Source organism: Bombina bombina, chromosome 7 (genome assembly GCF_027579735.1).
Source record: "Bombina bombina isolate aBomBom1 chromosome 7, aBomBom1.pri, whole genome shotgun sequence".
Classification (NCBI taxonomy): domain Eukaryota; kingdom Metazoa; phylum Chordata; class Amphibia; order Anura; family Bombinatoridae; genus Bombina; species Bombina bombina.
The window spans coordinates 353,814,182-353,827,290 of NC_069505.1; positions in this window are offsets into that span (position 1 = coordinate 353,814,182).

Sequence of the window (13,109 nt, forward strand, 5' to 3'; positions counted from 1 at the left end):
TGACCCTGGGGAAGTCTCCCTATGGGTGATGGGGGAAACCAGACGTGGACTCCTTGCCCAGTGTGCTTAGAGGAATGTGGCTGCACCTCACTGACGAGGCCCATAGAAGGCCGAAACGATCGTCTGGGGTTGTCATGTTCCTTGTTCAGAGGAGAATTGCCTTGTATTTCGGGGCTGGACTGACCTTACTTGGCGGGATCAGACTGATATACTTCAGGAAAGTTTTCTTCTGTGAAAAGCACACTGGTCTAAAAGAGGCTGCTTCCGGTGGTAAATCGCCATAGAACAAGCCACTGAGCTGTTGTTCGTTCCTGGTAGAGCGCTTCTCTCTTTGTATGCAAATTATTATGACCCTGGGGAAGTCTCCCTATGGGTGATGGGGGAAACCAGACGTGGACTCCTTGCCCAGTGTGCTTAGAGGAATGTGGCTGCACCTCACTGACGAGGCCCATAGAAGGCCGAAACGATCGTCTGGGGTTGTCATGTTCCTTGTTCAGAGGAGAATTGCCTGGTATTTCGGGGCTGGACTGACCTTACTTGGCGGGATCAGACTGATATACTTCAGGAAAGTTTTCTTCTGTGAAAAGCACACTGGTCTAAAAGAGGCTGCTTCCGGTGGTAAATCGCCATAGAACAAGCCACTGAGCTGTTGTTCGTTCCTGGTAGAGCGCTTCTCTCTTTGTATGCAAATTATTATGACCCTGGGGAAGTCTCCCTATGGGTGATGGGGGAAACCAGACGTGGACTCCTTGCCCAGTGTGCTTAGAGGAATGTGGCTGCACCTCACTGACGAGGCCCATAGAAGGCCGAAACGATCGTCTGGGGTTGTCATGTTCCTTGTTCAGAGGAGAATTGCCTGGTATTTCGGGGCTGGACTGACCTTACTTGGCGGGATCAGACTGATATACTTCAGGAAAGTTTTCTTCTGTGAAAAGCACACTGGTCTAAAAGAGGCTGCTTCCGGTGGTAAATCGCCATAGAACAAGCCACTGAGCTGTTGTTCGTTCCTGGTAGAGCGCTTCTCTCTTTGTATCCATTTGTATTCTGTCAGGTTTTATGATATAACCTAAAAATTTGATCTCTTGTACATGAAAAGAACATTTCTCAAGTTTAGCATATAATTTGTGTTCCTTCAATCTAGTAAGTACCCAACGGACGTGTTTTTCATGTTCTTGTATGTTTTTTGAATAGATCAGAATGTTGTCTAAATATATTATAACACATACGTCTATTAGATCACGGAAAACCTCGTTAATAAAATGTTGAAAGGTAGCGGGTGCATTACTTAGCCCAAATGGCATGACATTATACTGGTACAAACCATAACGTGTCCTAAAAGCTGTCTTCCATTCGTCACCCTGTTTGATGCGTATGAGATTATAAGCTCCTTTCAAATCGAGTTTAGAATATATGGTAGCGCCATGTAAGCGTTCAAGAAGCTCAGGTATAAGCGGAAGTGGGTATCTGTTTTTTATTGTTATGTTATTTAACGCTCTATAATCTATGATGGGACGAATGGTTCCATCCTTGTTTTTTACGAGAAACATACCTGCTGCTGCAGGAGAGGTTGAATGTGAAATGAAACCCTTACGAAGGTTGTCATCTAAATAAGACCTTACAAAAGATAATTCATTTTGAGATAACGGATATATCTTTCCGTGTGGAATTTGACTATTAGGTATCAAATCAATGGGACAGTCAAATTCCCTATGAGGAGGCAGATTTTCTGCCTCTTTCATGTTAAAGACCTCTGCCAAGTCCTGATAAGGTTTGGGTATACCATTCTCCAATACAGATATTGTACAGTGAGGATAACAAGTCTTTAGACAATAAGGCGAATCTAATTTTAGGTCATTAAGTGTCCAGTCTATCGTAGGGTTATGTTTCTGTAACCATGTATACCCAAAAATGAAACTGTGTAAAGAAATAGGAATTAAATCAAATGTGATATATTCAGTATGTCCGTCTTTAGTTGTTATGAGTAAGGGTATGGTGTGGTGGGTGATAGGACCATGTTGTGTAAGAGATCCATCTATCAATTTGACAAAAACAGGTTTTGCTTTACACACATATGGAATTTTATTATTTTTAACAAAGGTACTATCAATATAGTTTCCAGAAGCCCCTGAGTCAATCAAGGCTGTGGCTTGTAAGTTTCTCTGATCCCACTGTAAGGAAAAAAATATAGTCATTTGTGTGTCAGAGATTATATGGCACAATTGAGAATTTTGAGCTTGCTTACCCTTCTTTTGTTTGAGGAGAATCGGACATGTAGCAACTGTATGCTCCTTGTGAGCACAGTAGAGACATAATTTCTCCAATCGTCTCCTGATTTTCTCCTCTGGTGTGAGAGGACCCTTGATGACCCCTATTTCCATAGGTGTACTAGAAGCTGACGATCTTTCAGAAGTTGGAGTATACATGGAGTAACGTTTAGGTATAACGTCATAACCTGTTTTTTCTGCTTTTCTTTCACGAAGCCTGCGGTCCAAGGTAGTACTTAATTTAATTAAAGCAGAGAGGGTTTCAGGAACCTCTAACCTAGAGAGTTCATCCTTTAAATTTTCAGAGAGTCCTAAACGAAATTGATTTTTTAAAGAAATTTCGTTCCACTGAGAGTCATTTGACCACATTTGAAATTCGGTAGTATATTCCTCGACAGTACGTTTTCCCTGTTTTAAAGAGCGCAGTTTAGTTTCTGCAGTAATCTGGGTGTTGGCATCCTCATATAAGTTTGCCATGGCGAGGAAGAAATCCTGTAATGAATCTAAGATTGGGTTATTAGTTTCAAAAAAACTGTTGGCCCAAGATCTGGGTTCCCCTTGCAGAAATGAAATGGTGGTGCACACTTTAATTCTTTCTGAATGGTAAGTACGTGGGCGTAGAGAGAATAGCAGATGACATGCATTTTTAAAATCTCTATACTCATTATGTTTGCCAGAGAAGGCAAGGGTATTGTATATGTGGTTCAGGGCAGTCAGTAGTTTTTGTAGGAATACATTCTTTAACTAAGGATCTTAATGCTACCATTTCTGCTTGAACCTCAGTTAACCCTTTGTTTAAATAATCAAGTTTCTGAAAAACATTGGTTAATTGATTTTTTATTTCCTGGGGATCCATCTTATAATCTGTATACAAGATTTCCCCTAAACTTAAGGCCTGAAGATTCTGTTATGTCTCAGTTAAGATTCAAAAGTTATTTCCTTTTAAATAAAGGTTTGTTGCTCTTTTTTGTGCTAAGCAAGTAATTACAACTTAAAATTACCTGAATAGACAATGTGAGTCATTTATATGAAATCTTAAACTGGAGTGAAATGACTTGATTAAATTGGAGTTAGAAACTCTTGTAAAAGTTAAGCAATGAATTCGCTCAGTTCTGAGTCTTAATACCAATCTTGAGTTAAAGTAGTATCTTTCTATCTTCACGCACACACACTCAATCACACTAAAATATGTACAAATATCACTCATACAGTCTTGCACAGGAAGGCAGAAATAGTTAACTTGATAGTAGCTTTAAGTGACAAGTATGATAATCCACTTTAGCGGAGTTAACCAAAATAACCTCTGAATAATATGCACAGACTGATCCGGTTAGGCAATTGGCAATTCAGAATAGAATACAAGTACAGATATGGCAGTCTTATTTCAAGTACATGCAGTGAGCATTAATGCAGCATACGATACCGGTAACCAGATTGTGAGAGGAGAGATGAGATATGACCGCTGTTTAGGGAACAGCATGGTGTGTGTGCGGCTTAGTTCCGGGACGCGGAGGCAAGTAGATCCGGCTGAGTATGAATCTGATCCGGAATGATGAATTATATATATATATATACACACCCGATTTATAGGGTATATATAATACAATAATATATAAAATAGGGGCGCTATCCACATATGCCAAATATCTAAATATACCAAGATAGTGATATCACAGTTCACAGTATATTACATTTACATAGGCATACAAACATATATGTAGATGGTTACAGAATAAAAAAAGAAAAAAGAACCTGTATAGTTGACAATATCAAAATAAACAGATCAGAGTCCAAATAAACTCTAACAAAATCCCCAATGGCTATAGGGGTGTGCAAGGCAGCTCTCCTCGATGTACAAGGCCGTCCACAACGAATCAATCCATAAAGAAGCAGAGAAGGCGCCACATAGCATAACTCCGTATGGTATACCAAATATTATATTGCAGCTCAATTGCACTCAGGTGTAGGAAAGCACCAAGATGTGGTGCTGGCTAGGCAGACCGGAACCTCAGAGTTGCCCGGTAAACTCTCCTCTCAGGCTAAAGCTTCCAGCAGCCAAGTTAGTAGTCACCAACAAAGGTAAGGTGTGTGGGTGTCAGGAAGGCCCTCTAATTCCTCAGGGAATTGGAGGCTTACTCCAAGCAGGGATATCCAAATAAAAAGCGAAGTAGCAAGTATGTATCAATAAAAGTGTTTATTTTAACACATTAAAAACACAGCTACGCGTTTCTCAGTATCATGTACTGTTTCCTCAGGCTGAATAAAACTATACAGATCTTGCTACTTAATATACCCTATACTAACCAATAAAAATGGCTGTTTAACAAACACACCCTGGTTTCTCTTAATTGGTCACATGATTGCCAGGTGTTTGTAAATAACATTCATGTCACATTTAAATTAATACAATACTGTTTCCTGCATACATCTAAACATCATATACAGCAAAATTCATTGTACATTTGTTTATAAACAATTTCTAGCGCATTTAAAAGTGTATGTAGAAATATTCAGGTAATTTAATATACATTTAGTAACCAGTGAAAAACAGAATCATTATTAATATTCAGATCCGATCCCCATTATTAGGTCAATCCTCATATACATTTAGTAACCAGTAAAGAACAAAATCATTATTAATATTCAAATCCGATCCCTATTATTGGATCAATCCTTATCCTACCTTTTGTATCTAAACTCACTTATCCTCTGTGATCGCGCTCTCATGCGTCTTTACATAGTTATAAGTGCTGCGCGTCTCAAATCTAAATTTAGCTTCCATCTCACAATGTTGCTGAAGGCTTGCATCTATTATTTCGTGAATTTGTTTCTACATAGTTTCATCGTACAAAGTATAAGTATACGGTGACTATGTTATTGTACGTCAGGTAATCAAACCTTTTCCTGCACACTGACGTGTCTGTTTTTCATTGGTATTACCAAGGACAACGTCTCCGGTGGGTGTGTGCTGTCTCTGTGTGTATGTATGTATTAGTGTGTGTCTGTGTTAGTGTCTCTGTGTGTATATATGTATTAGTGTGTGTCTGTGTATGTATGTATTAGTGTGTGTCTGTTAGTGTCTCTGTGTGTGTCTCTGTGTTAGTGTCTCTGTGTGTATGTATGTATTAGTGTGTGTCTGTGTTAGTGTCTCTGTGTGTATCTATGTATTAGTGTGTGTCTGTGCTAGTGTCTCTGTGTGTATGTATGTATTAGTGTGCGTCTGTGTGTATATATGTGTCAAGGTATTGCTGCATGACATTAAATATATATAATGTATTAAACTTGTATATGCTCTGACCATTGCTAGATACATTCATTATATTGCAAGTCTGATGTCAGAAATTGGTGACACCACCCCCTTGCTGAATACACATCTCAGAGCTCAATGCAGACAAGATGTCCCAAAACTTCAGAAGAGAACATTTGTCTCAAATTGTGAGAGATAATGTCACTTCAAATAAAATGTTGATCACTGTCAGAAGAGCTGGTAATAAAGTTAGTTCATCACAGACCCCTGGGGTGATGGTGACACAATTCTGTACTTTAGTTGAGAAGCAGAAGCCTTACAGGAAAGATAAACATTTACAGTTAAGTGATAATTATTCCTTGAACCTTCTAAATACACGGACCTCCAGACTTGATGGCAGCTTAGTAACCTTGATATTGTAGGGGGGAGTTAAAAGTTCATATGAAAAGTTCATTTGAAATGAATTGCATTAAAGGGATATAATACTAATATGCTAAATCACTCGAAATTGATGCAGTATAACTGTAAAAAGCTGACAGGAAAATATCACCTGAGCATCTCTATGTAAAAAAGGAAGATATTTTACCTCACAATTTCCTCAGCTCGGCAGAGTAAATTCTGTGTAAAAAGTTATACTCAGCTGCAGCCCAGCTGCAGGTAAAAAAAAATGAAGAAATGAACAGCAGCCAATCAGCATCAGCAGTGCTGAGGTCATGAACTCTTTTACTGTGATCTCATGAGATTTGACTTAACTCTCATGAGATTTCATTGTAAACTTCCTTACACTGAATAGGGAAATAACATGAGAGTGCACGAGGCTCAACCCTTCGGCTGTCCCGGGACAGACATACTGATTTGCTGCTTAGAAGTCCTTTACAATGGGATGTGGCTACTGAGAAACTTTTGAGGTAAAATATCTTTCTTTTTTACATAGAGATGTTCAGGAGATATTTTCTAGTCAGCTTTTTACAGCTATACTGCATCACTTTCAAGTGTTTAAACATTTGGGTATTATGGCCCCTTAAGTTTCATATAGTTGAAATACTCAAATTATATACTGTAATATATTTATGAATCTAGAAGATTGTCTTAGGCCTAATACTATACTACACTTAGGCCTATTACTACGCTACACTAACACAGACACACACTAATACATATATACACACAGAGACACTAACACAGACACACACTAATACATACACAGAGACACACACTAATACATACATATAAAATTAAACTGTAGCAGTACTTGCTACAAATAAAGTTGAGAAATATATTCAGGGGTCAAGTCCTACAAAAAAAAGTGTGGGAACTCACCAAGACTTCCATCCTGTATTGAATACATGTCTGCTATATTAAATAAATAACTGTATTGATATTTAAGATGTTTAAACAAATTATTTCAGGATGAATTGCAGTCCATCAGTATAAACATCTGATAAACCAAGGAGGTTCCAAATATTACTGGTATATGAATGCCCATGTAATCTGTGGCCTGAATCATATCATATAAGTTATGCACTCAATATTAAAGGGATATCCACAGATTCCTATCCAATGTATTCCTATTAGATTTAGTAAAATCAAATATATATACAGTATATCTAAATTGATAATAATTACTACATAATTACATCAGACTGCTACTCACAGGGTATGTATTTTATATAATATGATAACTGGAAAAGGTGGCAATATTATATCAGAATATGAACTAAAATATTGACTGTCATACTGAAATTATTGGTTTATACTACTAGTCCACTCATAGAAATATGACTTTTCAATGCATCTCTTAAAATATTATAAGTAGGAAATTGTAGTGAGACATACCGTAGGGATATGTGTATTATTTATATATATATATATATATATATATATATATATATATATATATATATATATATATATATATATATATATATATACATATATATGAGAGATATCAGAGTACCCCATGTTTGGTATTGAAATACATACGCTCATTCAAATTAAATAAGACCATATCAAATTGACTAAATAGTTGATTGAGATACAAGATGTAAGTGAATTAAAGGGACACTCAATCAAAATTAAACTTTCATTATTCAGAAAGAGCATGCCATTTTAAACAACTTTCCAATTTACTTCCATTAACTAAATGTGCGCAGTCTTTTTATATTTAAACTTTTTGTGTCACCAGCTCCTACTGAGCATGTGCAAGAATAAGTGTGTATGCATTTGTGATTGGCTGATGGCTGTCACATGGTACGTGTATGCATTTGTGATTGGCTGATGGCTGTCACATGGTACGTGTATGCATTTGTGATTGGCTGATGGCTGTCACATGGTAAAGAGGGAGTGGAAAAAGACATAACTTTTTAAATTGTCAGAAAAAATCTACCACTCATTTGAAGTTCAGACTAAGTGCTACTGCATTATCTTGTTATCTTGCATTTGTTGATTATGCAAATCTACTGTGTTGACTGGTCCTTTAACCCCTTAGTGACAGAGGACGTGCAGGGTATGTCCGGAAAAAAAAGGCAGTTAACGCCTGATGACGTACCCTGCACGTCCTCGGCTAAAGTGAGTGCTGGAAGCGATCAAGATCACTTCCAGACACTATTACAGTACTGCAGGGATGCCTTGATGTCCAGGCATCCCTGCAGTACTGTTCCGGAGTGCCGGGACCGGATTGATCACTCCCCCTTGAGTGATCACTTCCGGTTTTGCTCCACGTGGAGCCCGGCAGTGCAGCAGAGCATCGGAAGCGATCGGACACGCTTCCGATGCTCTGCTAGTGTGCTAAGTGCCTCGGTGGGTCGAGGCACTTAGTTAGGGTATATATAAAAAAATAAAACGTAATAAATAAATATAAAGCCCCTATATAGCACCCCTCCCCCATGAGGCTTCCAAAATGGCGATGCCCAGTGCATCATGGGGCCTCTGGGGGTGTCCCTAGCCTGCCTCATCATAGGGGCAAGCTAGGGTCACCCAATCTGAGCCTTCCCACACAAAAAAAAAAAAAATCTCCCATTTGTCTGATCAAGTCAATATTTGTAAATATTGACTCTGATCAGTGTGGATCTCCCTCCCTCTCCTCACTTTTGATTTGAGATTTATTTATTTTATTTGTTAAAAAATTTAAAATCCAAAGGCTCTTTTCAGAGCCATTAACCCCTAGCTTGCCAGTGATCACTATAAATCACTGGCAGTAGCATAGCTGCACTTTTTTTTGCTGTCTGTGCATTTTTTAGGGGTTAATTTTTGTTGTTGTATTTTTTTTTTAAAAAACCAAAGGCTCTTTTCAGAGCCATTTAGCTAATTTAATTTTCAGAGTATTTAACCCCTAGCTTGCCAGTGATCGCTATAAATCACTGGCATTAGCATAGCTGTACTTTTTTGCTGTCTGTGCATTTTTTAGGGGTTAATTTTTGTTGTAATTTTTTAAAAACCCAAAGGCTCCTTTCAGAGCCATTTAGCTAATTTAATTTAAAGAGTATTTAACCCCTAGCTTGCCAGTGATCGCTATAAATCACTGGCATTAGCATAGCTGTACTTTTTTTTAAAAACCCAAAGGCCATTTAGTTAATTAATTTAGTTTTTCGGTGACAGATACAATAATGTCACAGAAAACATATAGTGCTGAGGAGGCATATGCCATCCTTGCCTCTATGTCTGACTCAGACCCCAATTTTGACCCTGCCATATGCTCAGATACATCATTAGATGCAGTCTCAACTGATAGTGATGTATCTGTGGCTGCTAGCCCCCCTGCCAGCCCTCCTGCTAGAAAGAGGCGTGTTGCAGCCATTGCTGCTGAAGAGTGGGTAACGCCTCATCTCCAGAGGCCAGATATCCCACCCTTCACAACAAATGCTGGCATAAATATAGATGTGGCAGGTTTTAGGCCGCTCCTCCAGGGTGTTGTGCCGCAACACAGATGATAAGTCTAGGAAGGAAAGGATAGAGGGCGCCACATAGTGCAAATCAAATGGATAGAACAAGGCAACAATTAGATCACAAGAATCTTACTCACACAGTGTAAGGCACCAATGTGCAGTATGCGCAGTCCGGAACCACACGTGTTGAACACTGAGAAACGCGTTGCTGTTTTTATTTGGAATAAAATCCTATTTTATTTTTTAACTCTCTATCTGCTGCATCTTCTTGGCTTAGGCCAGAATATTTATATTTGGAGTTTCTTTTTGGATCTTTGGTGTGAGCTACCTGACACCTACCTGACACCTATTTGCTCCCACCACACCATCCTTGGAGCTTCCCTGGACTCTCCCTGGTGAGACGAGGAACCCCATCTGACGATATATTCCAAAGGAGGTCTACCGGACGACGTGTGGTTCCGGACTGCGCATACTGCACATTGGTGCCTTACACTGTGTGAGTAAGATTCTTGTGATCTAATTGTTGCCTTGTTCTATCCATTTGATTTGCACTATGTGGCGCCCTCTATCCTTTCCTTCCTACACTTTTCCGCCAGGTTTGCAGAGGCTTATACACCTGGAAGGAATATATGCGTTGATGAATCCCTGATGAAGTATAAGGGAAGGCTGGGATTCAAGCAGTATATTCCTTCCAAGCGCTCCAGATATGGAGTAAAGGTGTATAAGCTCTGTGAGAGCGAGACTGGGTATACTCAGGCATTCCGGGTGTATGAGGGAAAGGATAGCCACCTTGACCCTTGCCCAGAACATATGGGAACCACTGGCAAGATTGTCTGGGACCTGCTATTACCCCTAATGAACAAAGGGTATCACTTGTACTTAGACAATTATTATACAAGTGTCCTTTTGTTCAAGATACTGTATTGCTTTGATACAGTAGCTTGCGGTACTATTAAAAAGAACCGTACAGGTTTCCCAGGACAACTTGTACGCACCCGGCTACGAAGGGGGGAGACCTCAGCTCTGCGCCAAGAGGAGCTGTTGGCACTTAAGTACAGAGACAAGAAGGATGTATACCTTCTTACCACCATCCACACAGAGAGGACGGTGGCGGTCTCTGTACGTGGCAGAGCTGAGATCATAAGGAAGCCAGTGTGCATCAAGTCTTATAACCGGCATATGGGTGGGGTTGATCTGGCAGATCAGCTGCTGCAGCCCTACCTAATTATGCGGAAGACAAGGGCCTGGTACAAAAAGTTGCAATTTACCTAATGCAGATTGCAACCCACAACGCTTTTTTGTTGTTCAAAAAAGCAAACCCCAGAATGAAACATACTTTTTTACAGTTTCAGCTCCAGATCATTTCGGGGATTTTGTACCATGATGCACCTGCTCCCCGGGCGGTGATGGGAGAGAGCAGAGTTGGAGCTACTCATTTTATTTTTAAAATCCCCCCTACTGCCGCAAAGCAGAGACCACAAAAAAAATGCAGAGTCTGTACCAAGAGGGGGCAGAGAAGGGACACTGTATATCACTGTCCTGATTGCCCTGGACAGCCTGGACTCTGCATTGGAGACTGCTTCAAGTGGTACCATACAATGGTCAATTTTTAAAAAATAAATAACAACATTTTTTTGTTGTTATTTTTTTACTTTTAATGTGCCAGATTTTTACATTTCACTAATATATTTTTTTTGTAAAATGGGGCTGTTTTTTTTTTTTTTTTGTTTTTTTTTTACCAAAACCCCTGTCAAACCTATGCATGGGGGACATAGGTGTTCTCGGGGTGCCTTGCAGAAAACAACCTGAAGTATTTTTTTGCACTAACTTACAACAGTCTCTCCTAAATCATAGTAAAAAAGCAATGTGTGTGTAAAAATGAAAATTTAAAAATTACCACCATACACTTTCTCCAATTTATTTGGCTAAAACGGTTGCTTCAAGGGCATCAAAGCACACCATCAGGGCCGCCATCAGGGGGTGACAGGGGTGACTCCTGTCAGGGGCCCCATGAGGCAAGAACTAAAAAAAAAATATTTTGGCAGCCACCAGTGGGTACTACAGCAGAGTGCTAATTGAGCATGGGAAATGTTATTACAAGGAGTAAAGTATTAGCATTTGAGATGATTTCTTAGTGTGCACTAAACCACTATGCTCAGTGTGAGACAGACTTGGCACTTTGTACAGTGTGTGCCTGAGTCAGACGGCAGATCACTTTCATTTGAAGAGGAGGTAGGACTTACTTAGCAAATGTTTTTTATTTCTTTGTGCAAGTTTTGATTGTAACTTCAGTGTGGTAGTAGTTGTATGGTGGGGCTAGGGGTCTATAACAACACATTTTTTTAGCAGCAGTGTATTTATGATTATTTGACAATGCTGTAGAAATTCTATATTTAAAACCATGCAGAAATGCTTCCTCCTCAATACACAAATGGTAGATGCCCTTTTGGCAGATATGCATTTTATATATATATATATATATATATATATATATATATATATTACATTCCAGTTTTACTGCCCCTTTATGCAAGGACTTTCCAGATGCAAGGAGGCATTTTATCTAAGATTTTTACATCTGCATAAAATTTTATACTCTCAGACTAAGATTGCTCAGTGTTTGAAATGAGACAGGTTAACTTAAACCTGTTCAGTTTACACTACAGCTGACTTAGTTTTGAAATACATACCAACAAGCCTAACTCCTGCATTTAACCAGATCTAATGGTATGAGTACCACAGCTTATGGTCCCACCAAGACCATATAGAGCACAGCATTTTCAAAATCCATAAGTACAGCTGACAGATGGGAAAATTTGTACACTATATTTGAAGCGGTGCTCTTGGTTGGGGAAAATGGGAAAAAAACAAACAAACATATGTCAACCTTTTAAAGGTACTTTTCTTCATCTAGCCATCTACCCAGCTCATTAATGTACAATTTTGAATTCACAGAATTATTTTTGTTTGCACATTTACAAATATGATTCTTTTTTTTATCATGCATGTCACACACTGTTGATTTAAGGGATGCAAGGTGCATACATGTTTCCTCCTGTGAGTGTTTCTGTGGGTGTATGTGTTTATGTCTTTGTGCTTTGGTTTGTGTCTCTATGTGTATGTATTTTTTATCTGTGGGTCTCTCTGTGAGGGTGGGTGTTACCGTGTGTATGTCTTTGTGCATTTTCTGTGGATGTCTGTGAGGGTGTGTGCATATGTCTTTGAGCTTTTTCTATGGGTGTTTCTGTGAGGGTGTTTGTGTGTATGTATGTATGTATGTATGTCTGTGTTTTCTGTGGGTGGCTCTGTGAGGGTGTGTGTATGTCTTTGTGTGTTTTCTGTGGATGTCTCAGTGAGGGTGTGTGTATGTATGTCTTTCTGTGTTTTTCATGTGGTTGTCTCTCTGTGTGTGTATGTCTTTGTGTGTTTTCTGTGGGTGTCTCTGTGTGTGTATGTGTGTATATGTCTTTGTGTGTTTTCTGAGGCTGTCTCTGTCGGTGTTTCCTTGGGTGTATGTGCAACTTTGAGTTTCTGAGTGTGTGTCCATTGTCTGTTCCTTTTTAGGACATTTTGATCTTACTACTAATTATTCACATCTTTCTACAGACTTTGAGGCTAACAAGACCTTTCCGGAAGTAACCACTCCACCATTTAACCTTTAAATTATTGTTTAGGCAGTTCAGGGCCCTTTCTTTCAGCCACTGCATGCTGTTG